This window comes from Belonocnema kinseyi, chromosome 9, assembly GCF_010883055.1.
Source record: "Belonocnema kinseyi isolate 2016_QV_RU_SX_M_011 chromosome 9, B_treatae_v1, whole genome shotgun sequence".
Lineage (NCBI taxonomy): Eukaryota > Metazoa > Arthropoda > Insecta > Hymenoptera > Cynipidae > Belonocnema > Belonocnema kinseyi.
In genome coordinates, this window is record NC_046665.1 from 127508943 (window position 1) to 127522039 (window position 13097).

General features: G+C 30.1%; 2 protein-coding genes across 3 annotated transcripts in view; one reads left to right on the forward strand and one right to left on the reverse strand.

Annotated features, from left to right (window-relative positions):
* The window catches only part of LOC117180151 (synaptosomal-associated protein 25), a 72550-nt gene extending 68282 nt beyond the window's left edge, over positions 1-4268 (reverse strand). For both annotated transcript variants that reach the window (XM_033372495.1, XM_033372497.1), the window contains exon 1: positions 4144-4268. The gene's annotated coding sequence lies outside the window, so the exon portion shown is untranslated. The remainder of the gene's footprint in view (positions 1-4143) is intronic.
* A 5827-nt stretch (positions 4269-10095) lies between these two features.
* Positions 10096-13097, forward strand: part of LOC117180741 (titin-like) — an 85561-nt gene continuing 82559 nt past the window's right edge. The window contains exon 1 of the mRNA XM_033373231.1: positions 10096-10456. The gene's annotated coding sequence lies outside the window, so the exon portion shown is untranslated. The remainder of the gene's footprint in view (positions 10457-13097) is intronic.

The window sequence follows — 13097 nt, forward strand, 5'->3', positions numbered from 1 at the left end:
TGTATATCCCATGCATAGCTTAACGGCGTCGGTCTTTAATACGAAAGGCCAAAACGAAAAAAGTAATTTTTACTAAAGTAGTTCAACTGTGAACCCGGAGATGAATTTTCAACAAAAGAATTTTCAATTTTCAAAGAAGAAAGATTTTTTAGTCAATGAAAAAAGAATAATTTGATCCAAAATGTTGCATTTTACTAAAATGTAGGAAACCTGTTTGATATATGATTAATTATTTAACGAAATTCAATAAAAAATATATTAACAATCAAGGCTTTCATTTGCAATTAGTCTTTAAAACAGTACTATTGAAATATGCATTTGTTCACTTTTTAATAATAGAATTTGAAATTATGACTCGAGTTCGAACGTTTTCCGAGTAATCAACTAATTATCATCCTACATATACACGTATACTGTACAGTTTATATGTATATAAGAATATTAAACACGCTCGTTTACTTTCAGTCACGCGATTTAACTGCACTAAACTTGAAATGTCTATTTTATAACCACAATTTAGAGTTTCCATTTGACATTTCGACTTTAACAAATTTTTAACAGAGAACTAGTTCAATTTTCAACCGAATAGACGCATTTTCCACTAAAATTATGCATAATAAACCACAACTATTAATTTTCAAGAAAATAGTTTAATTTTTGGTCAAGTATTTAAATTAACAACTAGAAAGATTAATTCGCAAAGAAAAATGTTTCTCAACCAAGTAAAATTTAATTTAAAATCAAATACAGTTTATACAAAGACAAAAAAAATTATTAAAAAAAGGGGGATTCTTAACAACCCGTGTAGAAATTCAAATTGGGAACTAGTCTGGTTCCCGACCATTCGACCTCACTTAAAATCGGGGGCTAGTCGGATCATTTGACTAGCCCCCGACCAGCAGTGTCACGGTAGATTAGTCAGGGGCTAGTCAGGTGACCCGACTTGTCCTAGTCGGGGCCTGATCGGGTACTATTAGGGGTCATATGATAATACATCCGCGTGAAATATTAACCAAACTCCCCAAAATTTGTGGAACATCCCCTAAAACTTTGTCAAAATACTTGTTATATACGGAAATCTCCATAAACTTTTTTCAAATATTTAAAAGTGATCAAATTTACCCAAGACTTAATGGGGAACGTATCCTACGCTTAAAAATACATAAATTTATGTAACTAAAATCCCCCAAACTTTGTGGAATATTAATTTTAAAAAAAAAACTTCAGCTGGAAGGCAGCAATGGAAGAGCTTCGCTCTGAAGGCACCGCCATGTTGGTCACAGTAGTCTCTGCTCCAGGTAATTATGCTTTGTTACGTGTGGACTGCCGTCTTAAACACTCGACGCGTCATTTCTGTTGCGCGAGAGGCGGCACGTCGCGCCCTTGCGGATTTTCTTCAAAGCTACCAGTCCAGAACCGCAAGAACGCAAGTGTAAAATGATTATTAAATATATTCCTAGTTTTTTAAAATACAAAAATCATTACGCTTTTTTAGATATTACCTCATTTGATAAAACCTCGCCGAAAACTCAAACATAAGAATAACCCGACCAGAGCCTGGAGATTACCCGCACGGAAATTGGTGAACAAAAAGGCCCGACTAGCCCTTGACCAACCACCGACCAGGCCCCGACTGAAATTTTGACAACAAAAAGCCCAACTAGTCCCCGATTGGGTATTTTGTCAAAATTAATAACCCGACTAGCCCCCGATTAGTGCCCGACTTGTAATAGGGCCAAATGGGGTCATTTCCACACGGGAAAGCGCTTCAACTCAGAACAAAGTCGTTTTATTTAAATCAAAACCTTTTTTAATTTTAATTTGGAAAAATGGTTCAATTTCTACCAAAGGAGTTGAATTAAAAGAAAATGAAATAATTATACTTTCACTTGAAAAATTTATATCCAATAAAAAATAAACATTTTCGATACAATTTTTAAATTTTCAACCAGGGGTTTAAATTTTTAACCAAAGGGATTAATCTTAAATTAAAATGATAAACCTTCAATCATAAGTAATACGAAAGAAAAATATCAACTAACTTGTTAAAATTTTAAACAAATAGGTGACCTTTCAACCAAGATAAACAATTATTCATAAAAAACAATGGCTTTTTCACAAACTACATGAATTCTCAACCAAAACGATTTTAATTTTTAAATAAAAGAAGTTAAATTTAACCAAAAATATTATTTTAACGATATTATTGAATTTTTAAATCAAAATGATGAATTCTCAATCAAGAAGATTAAACTTCTACCAAGAAGATGAATTTTCAAACTAAAATAGATCATTTACAAAAAATGGAAATTCAATATTTAATAACAAAAATTAATTTTCCACATAAAGAAGCAAATTTTCGAAAAAATAGTAAAATTTTTGACCAAACAGGAATTTTTCAACTAAAACTTTAAACAATAAAGGGATTTTCAACTGGAATGATGAACCCTGATATATCAACAAAAAATCATTTTAATTGAGTAACGTTTAATAAAATTAATTTATAATTTTTCGATATTGTTATAAATACAAAGCGTCCTCTATGAGGAAGCCAAATCAATCCTTTTTGATAAAAAATGAATTTTTTTCGTTAGAAATTAATTTTTTTAGGAGAAAATTAATCTTTTTGGCTGACAATGTAATTATTTTCTTGAAAATCCATCTTTTTTTTATGAATTCAACGGCTCTGATTTATATGAAAAAATGTTTAATACAATGTTCTAATCAATTGTCTGGATTTGTTGATTCGAGACGAATCGATTGGCCTATAATATTTTAGCACTATATTTGAAAAATCGGGTTTTTAAACTTTTTTTCATCACCATAATTCAAAATTGATACAAAAACGGAAAAAGATTCGTAGATTCGAGGCAAATCGATTGAAATAATTATTAATACACTTTATTGGTAAATAGGGTAGGTTTTCTTATTTATAATATTTGAAAAATCTCTTTCTACCAGAAAAACTTTTTATATCGACATAATTCAAAGCAGTAGATGCATTAATAAAAGAGAAATTAATAGAAGAGAAATTTTTGATCATAAATTTTCAAATAAAATAATTTTGACAATTTTTGTATAAATACCATAAAGGTTTTTCGAATATAAATATAATATTTTACTTGTCTGATTTGGCATTGTATTTTTTAAAATTTTTGTATTATTTTTTGTTTTTTGAAAATTTCTATTTTTCAATTGCTCGAGACCGAATTCACAGCTATTTAACAAAATAATGGAATTCTTAAAGAAGAAAGATTTTTCCGTTGTAAAAAAAAGAAAATTTTAAAAAAATTATTGAATTTCGATGGAAAAAACGAGGAATTGTCTAGCAAAAAAATTAATTTTTTAGCGAAAAAGATAAATTTTCAATTTAAAAAAAGCGCGGAATAATTCAATTTTCCGTAAAAAGAAATGAATTTTCAACAAAAATAAATCCAGAATCATTAAACTGAATTTTTAATAAGTTTGAACCAAGTAGTTGTTACTATTTTCAAACTAAAACCTCATTTTCAAGCAAGAAACATGACTTTTCTAGTAACACGATGAATTTTTAATCTAAATTTTCAATCAAAAATGATTTTCATATTAAATAAAAGCTGCTGAATTTATCAAAAAAATACGAATTTACATCAAAATAATGACATTTTCAACCAAAAATGATTTCTCAGTCAAGAAAGAAAAAAAATGTCAATCAAATCGTCGAACTGCACTTGATTCGAAAGTGATAAAAAATTGACTTACTGTTTTCAACTTCCCACGTAATCCTAACCTCAAAAACAAGTAGAAAAAATTAGGGAACAATTTCTTTTGGTGTTTTTCTTTTAGGTGTAAATAAGAGTAAGTGTCAAACATCAAGAGTGACATACAGTGAATCATTCTGACACGGAGTTCTATTCACCAAAGAAAGATTCCCAAATGTTTAAAAGAAGAGAAAAACACGAATTTAAAGAAATTTGAAAATGTCATAAAATATGGAATGAAATAAAGTGCCCAGAGCGAGCTTGCGAGCTTTAAAAAATCGATAATTGCTGCAAGCTGCGTACGCGATGAGACCAGAGAATTTTTACAAGTCCAGGGAATCTTCCCTCAGCCTCAGGTGTCATTTTAGAAGAGCAAGACTTAATTCAAAAAACCGTCACTCACCTGCTTTTGCCACTCGCTATTGAATCCTAAACCAGTTCACTGTCACGAATAGTTCACTAAAAAATAAGCCACCCAACTGACGTTTCTCTGGATTCTCGCGGCTCAACACACAACTCTCTCTCTCCCTGCTCTGCTCTGCACTGACAACCGGAAGTCGTCAAACCAAGCCTCTCTCCAGAGTTTACAGTTTGACTCTCGTAGTCTCTGCGATTGGAAAAAAATCTCCAATAAAAATAATAGGAATAGAACTAAAATGTAGAATTATGAAAAAATTTATGACTGGTGAGTTTTATTTTAGTTACAAAAAGAAATAGTTTTGAATAAAATAGTTTTTCTTAAGAAACGATTAGGTATTTGAACTTGTTACGTCAAATGGCAAGATGGCTGCACGCTGAGGGTCAAGCAATTATTCTGATTAATTTTCGCAAGTGTATTTCGATATTATTTTTTATTTTTCAATGTCTAATAAATTTTATCTGAAATAGTGGTGTGATAAAATGTTTCTGTGGTTGAAAAGCCTAAAGTTTCGGCAAAAAGGACTTTAACATTTTTAACAATTTCAGTTTGTGTTCGATTTCTTAAATCGGAAATTATAGCGTTTTACATCGGGAAATCGGAAATAATATTCTTAACCGAAAATTAAAACTTTTAACACATAATAATTAGATTGTTTAACGGTCCATGACTTTTGAACAAATTTTCGTTGCTTTATTTGCAATTTTAAACAGCTCCAGGTTATATCAATTTTTTCAGAAAATCGGTACTGTAAACTGTATATACTTTTGAACAATTTTTGATTAGTCAATAAAAAATCATAGTATTATTCTAAAAACAAAAACCATATTTTTATTAACATTTTTACAGGTAAGAATTTGGTTTTTTTTCAAACAAATCAATAATTTTCAGAGAAAGTTTTCTGTTATTAGTTATTTTATTATTTATTATTTTGTATTTATTCATTTATTTGTATTTTATTATGTTATTATGAATTGGTATGCGACTATGTGAATCGGTAATAAGTTTTTCGAATATTTCACATGATTTTAAAAATTTATAATGTATTGAGAGATTAAGGCCATGTAACGAGTTAAAAATTTGAGAAACTAAATAAGAAACACTAATAAACATGTGCCTGGTCCTAAATTTTTAGAATAATGAAAAAATTTTTTTTTGTAAACAAATTTTTTTTGTTTATTTTATAATTATAAAAATCTATGACCAAACACATGTCTATTAGTGCTTCTTATTTTGTTTCTCAAATTTTCAACTCGATGTGGCGTTTAGTTTAAAAATAAGTTGGGATACAGAAAAGGTGTCGGTAAGGTAGGAATCTGGTCACGTGATCCACTCGCCACATGGCCTTAAGAGAAATCATACGTAAGGCTACTAGATTCCTTATGGTATTTTAGTTCTAGATTATGTCAATGCTTTGCCGGTTCATAAATATTTCAAAAAAATAATTAGTTAAATTCTGTTAGAAACTAATCGGCGGCAATCTATATAATTGCAGTGACAGACACGCTATGACTTTGAAACCCATTTAATGAAAGTGAATGGATTTTTGTTTCCCAGTATCATATTAAACTCGGTGCAAGAATTTTCTCAATTTTTTTATTTTTTATTGGTTATCTGAAAGCCCCACAGAAAAAAAAACAGGGGATAAACTTTACATCGATTTCCGATTAAAGATTCGATGCAACAAAAATTAACTTTACAGGATAAACTTTAATCAGATATCGGTTAAACTTTTTCTTTGTTTTTCCATGACAACACATGTGTTTTGAAAAAAGTGAAGTCGTCTGAATAAAACTTTATCCCTCTAAAAAATGTCCCGCAACAAATTTTATCATTACTTAATTATATGCCGCACCCGTAAAACACAGTTTTTAAAGCTGAAGAAATGACTCACATTTGTTTTTCGAGGTGGTTCTTCGGTAGTTTTCTGGAAGACAATATATATCTCGTCTCACTTATTCATATCGTTAAAAGAAGTATCTTATAAATCTTCCGAAATCGATCGAAATTCTCATATTTATTTAATCTCGTGTTCATTTAGCATTACTGGATTGTCATTAGGATTAGGTGGGGCGAGATGAACATAGGGGGTAAGATGAGTCACTTAATTTTCTCGTAGGTTATCATTTATATTGTAAATGTTTTTTGTATTAATATCAGGAAAAATATGATCAAACTTCTTTTTTGAAAATTTTTCGCCTAATGTTGAATAAATCTGGAGAAAATGAAAGTAAAAATTAAAAAAACCTGTATTCTGCTCTTTTGCATTTGTTTAAAAAGTTCAAAAACCTTAAGTTTTCAACAGATTTATATATAATTGTAAAACCGAAATAAGTGAAATTTTGATTTGACTAAAAAATGTCATATGGGGCGGAATGAGCCACTGTTCTGGGGCGGAATGATCCACCTCTTCTTGTGCATTAACCTAACCTCTTAGTGTAGCAGTCAGTAGCTTAGGATGCAATGTTTTATATTATCAGATTGTGCAGGGTCTTAATTATAGTGTAAACGTATAAAAAACTAATCTTGTCGAAAAAAATTTTCAAAAAAAGTATAACAGCAGCAATATTATAGTTATGATAAAATAATATAAGTTGCTGTCAATCTTAACAGAGAGCACTGTTTTTCTGGTATATTTCTTAAATAAATTTGTTTTAAAACTCGTAAAATGCTATAAAAATAAGAAAAATATTGTTGTGGCTTAAAAATACGGCAGAGTTTAAAAAAACTGTTTAATATACCCTAATATATATGAAATTCAGTGTCATGCAGTAATTGTAGTAGACCAGTCTAGTATTTGGGAGTTTACGTATTGTATAATTTATCTTTTACTGAGATTATGTACAAGGTCAAGTCAAAAAATTGCTATATTTATTTCTGTAAGATATTAATTAAAAGCTATGGGGATATAATTCGTTTTTCTATTTACTCTTTGTAGTGTTAGTTATGGTAGAGGTTAGGATTAACGATTTCATCATTTTAAAGTTAAATACTTTAAATTTTCCGTTCCATTTTGGAAAGCTATGTGCAAGATATGCTTTCATTTTAAAATACTCATACTTAACAAGTCTTTTAATTACAAATAATATATAATAAGTCATTTAATTAAGTGACCCTTCCAGGCATGGGGCGATATTCTTGGCCACTGATAGTCAGCTTTCGAAGAGATACATATTAGTTTGAGACAATGTCAATTTATTGATCCTTGCATTCGAATGACACAAGATTTTAAGCTGAAAAAAGAATTTAATCCAATAGTTGAATTTTCAACCTATAAAAGTTAAATTTTCTACCATAAAAGGCAAATTTTCAACAAAATAGTTAGATTTTCAGATAATTTTTCGATAACAAGTGGTATGTTTAAATTTTGAGTTACAAAAATTAATTTTCATAATAACAAAAAAACTAATTTTTAATCGAAGAAATTAATTTTAAAGTAAAAAGATTAATTTTCTATAAAAATAAAGATTGTTGTGTAACAAAATATGTTACATTAATTTTACGGCAAAAACTTTTTCGCAAGCCCAATCCACTAATTTTTCTTTAAAATAGTTCGTGCTGAGACTACAGGAATTTTCAGCTAGGCCAATTGAATTTTGAGTTTAGAACTTGTGTCCAAGAGCCCTAAGCAATAAATAATATAAAAAATTGAAGTTATGTAGGGATTTAGAAACAATGAAATTTAGGATTTGTGTAGGAAGCGTAGGAAGTTATAAGAACAATGTTATGCTAATATTTTTTTAACCGAAAGTCGGTCCTTTTAAGCAAAAAACATCAGGTTCTATAATTGTAGCTTTAGGTTATGTTAGTTTAAAAAATATCAAATTTATGTTACTGCAGTGTTTTTCGTTGGAAATTGACATTTTTGAAATAATTGCTACGATTAGATTCTCTGTACAAAAATCAAAGTGGCCAAATCGGCTAAACCTTACGCAGAAATACAGATGGCGTAAGACTGGTGAAGGTTTGGGATTGGTGGAAAACCAATCCCTTTGCAATATCGTCCAATGAAATTTGTAACATTTTTAAGGTTTCGCCTGATCATGATTTTACTCAATAAAATATTATGATTTAATAGTTTTTAGTGATACCAAAGGGCAATTTTTTTTTGTAATAGCATTCTTTACTCATTTTTCAGTAAATTCCTATTTTTAAATATTCAGCTTAGAGATTACGAAAATATAACTTTACTCTACTGACTTTACGCATAAAAATGAGGCATTTTTTTAGGTTATCTACACTATGAAATTGAGTTTATTGAGTAAATAAACCTCAAATGAGTGAATAAAAATCATGTCGGATTTTTTATTTGAGAAAATGGGAATGTAAGGGATCAGGCCAAAGAAAGAGTTGAAAAAGCAGACATAGCATTGAAAAATGTATGGGCTATAGGGGAAAATTATTTAATGAAGACTACAAGAGAAGAATCGTAATGTTTGAAGCCCTATATTATACTAGTTCTGAGTGTTCCAATGTAAGCGGAGGGTTGGAAAGAGTATGAAGAGGTGGAAAAGTTGTATTGTAGATACATCAGATATAGTATCAGAGAAAATAAATAAAGAAATAAAAACAAGAACCGGTAGAACAGAGCTTGCAAATACGAAGAAAATCTGCTGTAGAGGAAGGTGAACACGTGCTTGAAGGAAAGAGAAAATGGAACAGGGAAGGATAATGGAATGGAAGAAATAGAGAAAGGTACTTGAATAGGTGTGGGTGGTGAAAGGTATGGATCAAGAAAATACATGGAAGGAAAAAAATATACAACCAGAGTCGATAGAAAGAGATTGAAAAGTTTTAAAGTAAGGAATATGAAATAAAATAAGAGAAGCTAACTATGGTAAGGAATATAAATGGATATAAGAGTAGAGGGAATAGAAAAAAGTTTGGTGAGATGTGGTAATACGGAAGAGTGGAACAAATACTGGAATAGAGACGAGGAAAGAAAATGCATGAAGTAGGGGGACATTAAAACACGGGCTGGAAGATAAGATGTCGTAAAGGAAGCGCGACCTTGGGAAAGATTCTGCATGAATTCATGCAGAAGGGATAGGTGCGGGGTTGGCAGATTTGAGGAATTAAAAAGGAAAAATTAAGAAAAGACAGGAAGAGTAATTATTTATAGAAAATAAGAAACTTTAAAATATGTTAACTGAGGATAAAGAGAATGAGAGATAGAAAGTACAAGATGCAATAACGGATTTAATAAGCGAGCGAGGTTCAAGAGCGAGCGAATGGGTAATAGTAAGAAAAAATTAGATTATGCGTTTGATGCGAGAAATGAAAGGCGTATTTGCGATAAGATAAGGCGAAACGATTAAATGATAAGTTTGTAAAAAGTGTAAATAAATGCAACCGCGATACAGCAGACTTGTATGTGTATTTTTGGGCCCTGTAGTGGCTAAAGTAAAGTTTTATATAAATTCAAATTCGTCTGAACTTAAGATAGCAATTTACTTTCATCAATTATGAAAAATATTTTGTCGTAACTTTTTTAAAGCTATTTTAAAAAACAGATGCTAAAATAAAAAAAAAGTTTGTAATAATATTATTAAAAGAAAAGCCCAGAAAAATTAAAATCGGCATCCGAATACACGGTAAAAAATGTTTTTTTTCTCCATATTATTAAAAAGAATTAAGTTTCGTCGCGTGGGTCTCATCTCATGTAATTGGTAGTGTTGTTTGGCCCTCAGTGTGCAGACATGTTGGATCTTTCCCAACGAACCTGAAGAGATAAATGAGAGAAAAAGGAGGTTAGGATTTTGAGAAAGGAAACCGGAAACAGGTGACGAGAATCCAATCAGCTTCCCGGAAACTGACCAACCCAAGCTTTTCCTCTCGACCAACCAGAAAGTGTCTCCAAGGGAAGAAATTGCCTGATTGGTTATTGAAGAAAGAGCCATAAAATAGTCAGTCAGTCCGTCTTTACTGGTCGTCGATTGATCACATGTGCGAGGAAATAACTATTAAATCGATTTTAGGTATTTTAGGCAAGAAACTTACAGATATTCGGCTCTATTATTTCAGAATAAAAACTATCCCAAATTACAATCCGACAAATTGACTTTGTCGCTGCCTAGAATTCGTAAAAATCGAAAAAAGCTAACCTAGACGCGATTTGTTAGGTTATTTGATGAGGTCACCGTGGCGTAGTCGTGTCGTCACAACAAAATAACGGAAAAATAAAAATTCGCCAACATTCAGCGAAGACCTGCAAAAAACCATTGCATTTAGTGAAAAGTCTTGCAATGGTTAGTGGCTTAGTTTCAGGCGTTTCAGAGGATAATTCCGATTTTTCAGAGTGAGTATTGCAAAGGATCGTCGAATTGGTGAAAAATTAGCTCGAAAAAAGATCTATATTTACAAAAGTGTCGTGTTGCCGATTTTTTTTTTTGCAAGTGTTGTTCTCCGATTGGAAAAAAAGCTTAAACAAGATCAGTCGAGCTGCTCCAAAATAACAGCGGGCAATAATGATAACAGTGCTCACGCAATATGGCGATCTGGTCGCGAAAACACGTTCATTTTGCGCAGTAAAACGTATTTTATCGTTTTATCGAAGGTGCCTTTAAATTGAAAATTGTCGAACCCCTTTTCCTGCCACTTGGGCAGGTAACCGGGCAAAAGTTTTCGGGTATTTTTTGACCTGGGTGACGAGATCCGGATAGAGTTGAGAGCGAGGTCTTCCTCGGGGACAAAACAGGGTTAAAAAACATGACAGGCTGTAGAACTCGTTAACAAGTGCGGGAATTGTTTTTACTTTCGGAATTTATTAGCTCTGGTCACTTCTGCCAGTTGGAATTTGCCTCATGCCGGATTTGATGCCGGTCAAGAGTGAAAATATACCAAGTAAAACGTTGCCTTTTCGCTTTTCGAGTGCTTCGAGTGTACAAATACCGAGAAATATTCAGTTTCGAGAGTTCAGAGCCCTATTTTAGCGGCGTGGACTAATTGTGTGGATTGTTTAAAAAGAGAGATCCCTCATTTTCGAAATTTCAAGTGGTTTCAATCAGATTGCAATCGGGGACTTTTAGCTCCGAAATTTCCAATTTCAAATTCATTTTTCCTTCATTCAGAGCTTCTATATCCAGATTATTGCACTTTTTCATTCGAAAACAGTAATCTAAAGTCACGTTCCTAAATATTGCTTATTTTATAAACATCCTTCGAACAGTGTTTAAACAAAAAACAGGTATTTGATTGATTGAGGTAAACATGTCTGCCTTAATTAAAAGAAATGTTTCTGATATTACTCTACAAAATTCAATTTCAAATTGCACTAATTGGACAAAATAGTCGAGTTATTTCTCTTCTAAAATTGCAAAAATCCATTGTGCAAAATAATTTTCATATTTTAGAGATAACCTAAAAAAATGCGATTTTCCATTTTCGTCTATACTTTAAATTCAAGACTAACTCTTCTTGCGTTTCCAATCATTCAGAGTGGAATTTGATATTTTTCCTCTAAAGTTTTAGTTTTTTCGGTGACATTTTTTTGCAAATTAACATAAATGCACAAGAAATCTGGAAAATTCCATGGTGACTTTAATGGGGAAACGATTCGAAGCCGGAACGGAAATTTACTTGGTAACAGTGTATATTTTCGTGGAAACAACTTTAAAAATCTTAATATTGATTTTTGTCTTTTTAGATTTTCTGGAAAAAAAGTGTACTTCAACCTATATAATTTAAAATTGTTCCATTGAAAAGTAATGACAGCTTCCATTTTATTCGTGAAAATGATTTAACGTTTTAATTTACAGTTGTTTAAGTTTTCATTTCGAAATTCATCAATTTTGGTTGAAAGTTTTATTATTTGATTTGTAATTCAACTATTTTGTTTATCCATAATCTTTTTTTTTTTTGGCAAAATGTTTTTGGTTCAGAATTCTTCTCTTTTAGTTGAAAATTCTAGCGTTTTTTGCAAATTTTGTAATATTGTTAAAAATCAAAATATTTGGTTAAACCATTTTTTTTTTTTTTTTTTGGAAAAGTCATCTTTTTTGTTGAAAAATCGACTTTTTGGTTCAAATTTCTTCTTTTTTTATTGTAAGTTCAACTATGTGATGAAATTTTTTTTTTTTTTTAGAATTAACTTTTTTGTTGCGCATTTATCTTTTTGTGATTAAGAGGCCGTTTTGGCTTGAAAAATCATTTCTTTTTTTTTTAATTTCTGCTATTGACTTAATAATTTAATATTTTGTTGAAAAATTACATATTTTGTTAAAAAGTCATATTTTTTGTAAATAATTCGACAGTTTTGTTTAACATTCGTCTTTTTGGATAGAAAATTGATCTTTTGTTGGAATTTATAATTTTTGTTGGAAAATCGACTTTTTGGTATAAATATTCATCTTTGTAACTTTAAAATTCAACTGGCTTTTTATTAGCATTCCTATTATTAACTTAAAAATTTAGTATTTGGTTGAAAATTTACACATTTTGTTAAAAAGTCATCTTTTTTGCAAAAAATTAAACTGTTTTGTTGAACATTCTTTTTTTTGTAAAGAAAATTCATCTTTTGTTGGAAAAATCATAATTTTGGTTTAAAAATCGACTTTTTGGTTTAAATATTCATCTTTGTAGGTTGAAAATTTAACTATTCGGTTAAAACTTATTTTTTTATTGAAAGTTGAACTATGTGATAAAATATTCATCTTTCTTGTTTGAGAATTAACTTTTTTGTTGCGCATTTATCTTTTTGTGATTAAGAGACCATTTTTTCTGACAAATGCAAATTTTTCACTTGAAAACTCAAGTATTTTGTTAAAAATTCATTTTTTTTTGGTTTGAAAATTTATTTATTTTTGTTAAAATTTCTATTATTAACTTAGAATTTTAGTATTTGGTTGAAAATTGACATATTTTGTTAAAAAGTCATCTTTTTTGCAAAAAAATAAACTGTTTTGTTGAACATTCTTTTTTTTTTTTTTTTTTTTTTTTTT